The sequence below is a fragment of the Dromiciops gliroides genome, chromosome 1, assembly GCF_019393635.1.
Source record: "Dromiciops gliroides isolate mDroGli1 chromosome 1, mDroGli1.pri, whole genome shotgun sequence".
Classification (NCBI taxonomy): Eukaryota; Metazoa; Chordata; class Mammalia; order Microbiotheria; family Microbiotheriidae; genus Dromiciops; species Dromiciops gliroides.
Genome location: NC_057861.1, coordinates 714,402,637 through 714,405,503, shown reverse-complemented (window position 1 = coordinate 714,405,503; position 2,867 = coordinate 714,402,637). Strand labels below are relative to the sequence as shown.

The following is a 2,867-nucleotide window of genomic DNA, read 5'->3' as shown; positions in this document are numbered from 1 at the left end:
TTTCCCAGAACCTTTCCAGTTTTGATCTGACATAGTACCTTCTTCCTTTTCCATTTCTAGAATACACTTATCCATTATCATTATATAAAAAAACGTCATTTTTGTTTCTTTTTCAGTATGAGTCTAGACAATGTCTCAGAGCTTTGCATTTCTTCCATGTTTTCTGTTATTCTTTGCAAGCAGAACCTGCTTTCTAAATATTGTTTATTGTGGGAAGACAGCTTTGAATTTATGCAGAATAAAGTAAGAACATTAAAATGAGTCAAGTAATATAAATTAAAATATCACTAAAAGGAAGCTAAACTTAATAATCAGTGATTTCTTATGAATAACCTTGGTCCAAAATTATAGATAAGAAAATATACCCACCCTTTACAGTAGAAATGTTAGAGGCTCTAGGGAGAGCCAAATGATGCATAACATAGTCAAACAGGGCTACTGAAATACTTATTTGTGCTTTTTTTTAGATTAAAATGGAGGGTTCAGTTGTTGATGGGGGAAGGGTATAGATCCAGAAATAACTGTGATATAAATCAAATGAAATCAAATGTTTAAATTAAAAAAAAGCAGGGCCACCCCTCCCAACATTTGGTACAGGAAAAGGTCCAGATATTTGTACATTGCACATATTTTTTTAGACTTTTTCATTATATTGGTCATTAATGATGATATTTTCTTCATTTTTGTCTTTACTAATATTATTTCTTCCATGAGATGTTTCTCTATATGAGAGATGGAAGGGATACTGGGGGACAGTATGGTGATATAAAAATACAAATTATTGTGACCTTGGGCAAGTCACTTAACCCCAACTGCCTCACCAAAAAATACAAATTATTTTAAAACTTGTTTAAATTATTCAATTAAAATTATTTGATTAAATTTTATTTCAAAAATTAAAATACTTTACAGCCTGAATTAAACCTCCTTTTGGATTCTACCAAAATCACTCCTTTTTATGAACACTGTGTTCTAATCAAATCAATCACAAAGCATTTATTAAGTACTTTCAATGTGCTGGACACAAATAAGTTTTTCTCATTTTCTAGCTGGGGAAATTGAGGCAGATAGAAGTTAAGTGACTCTGCAGTCATATTTGAATTTGTTTTCCTGACCTCAACTATAATGCTTTATCCACTTCACCAGCTAGCTACCTCCAATAAAGAGACACTGAAGTTTATTTAGTAAGGAAATGGTATGGAAGGACCTACATTTCAAGGAAAGTGCTTTAGCATTTGTATGGAGAGTCTTGAATCAGGAAGAGCAATTGGAAAGTGAGATATGATAAGAGATTGGGCAGTGGTAGTAAGGAGAAAGAAGATGATGGGGAAAAGCTTATCATTGCATTGTACTGTACTGTATTGTGCTAACCCAATGTAGTTTTAAAATGGCTAAAATATTTATAGTATTTTTCCAGAAAAAAAATATTTTAAACCATCAATAAAGAAAAAAAAGTTGGTCACTCTATTATGGGGAATGGTGAATATTTTGTTCTATATAAGAAATAGTGAAAAACAGCAACAACAATGAATAGCATTTATATGCAGTTTCAAGGTTCACATAAGTTAACTCATATGAATTTCCTAACCACACAAATTAGATGCTAATATTATCCCTATTGTATACAAGAGGATACAGGTACAGAAAGGTTAAATGATTTCCCAGTCTAACATAGTAAATACGTAGGGCAGGATTACTCTCATTGGGAAAGATAAGAAATCTTTTCTCATAGGTTAAAAAAAGTTATTAACTGCTACATGAAAATTATATTTCAAATCATTATTACTAAGAGAAAAGCAGTTTATACAACTTTGAATTTCTGCCTTACAATCATCAAACTGGCAAAAATTAAAAAAAAATGAAAATGATAAATGTTGAAGTGTGTTTGCAAAAAAACCAGGCATACTAATGCACTGCTGGTGTAACTGTGAAGAAATCTAGCTATTCTTTTTTTTTTACATTCAAAAATTTTATTCTAAAAATAATGTAAAGCTACAGAATGGAAAAGTATTACATAATTTTATGTGTAAAAAAAAAACATATTAACCCCAAAGCTATACTATTGGAAATGGTTGTGGGAAATACAGAAGAAAATGAAGTTTTTACTCTGAATTCTTCGGATTTCACTGTGCATCACAAACTACCAATCTTTTTGTTCTTTTCTTCTACATTATTATATATCCACATTCTCTGCATCTGATTGGATCTCTGGATTTTATTTCATTTTCTGTATGACATTCTCCACAGTTGTATATCATATACTGCTGTTTTGGTGGTTGCACATCTTTCTGGGTATCCATCATCACTCCCTCACATGCCCCAGTCTGGAGAGCCCCAGCTCTTCGAGTAACCAAAGTCTAGATATTCTTGAAAGCAATTTGGAACTATACCCACCAGTCACTAAACCGCACATACCACTGATATTCCCAGGAGGCATATATTACAAAGAAATCAATGACAAAAATAACCCATATACACAAAAATATTTATAGCAAAATTTGCTACTTTAACAAATAGCTGGAAACAATCGCAAATGCCTTTCAACTGGGGAATCTTTGAACAAATTATCATAAATTAAGATAATGGAATTAAATTAAGCCATAAGAAGGGATGATAGGGATGGATTTTTCAAGAATGCAAGGACCACTTTTATGAATCAATGCAGAAAATCATATTATACCTTATGAAATAACATCATATAAAGAAAGCACTTAAAGAGATATATGAAAGCAACAGTGACCACTCAAATTTCAGAAGATTAATGGAAAAGTGTGATTCCCACCTCTGGTGAGAGTTGATAGATTGTAGGTTAAAAAATGTGATATAAATTTTTGGAAAGGAGCATTGGAAACATGAGATTGTTTATC

The 2,867-nt window shown here is 31.5% G+C and overlaps 1 pseudogene; it reads right to left on the bottom strand.

Moving 5' to 3' along the window:
• Positions 1-2,123: 2,123 nt before the first annotated feature.
• On the bottom strand, positions 2,124-2,300 carry LOC122729947 (annotated as a pseudogene).
• Between the last annotated feature and the right edge of the window lie 567 nt (positions 2,301-2,867).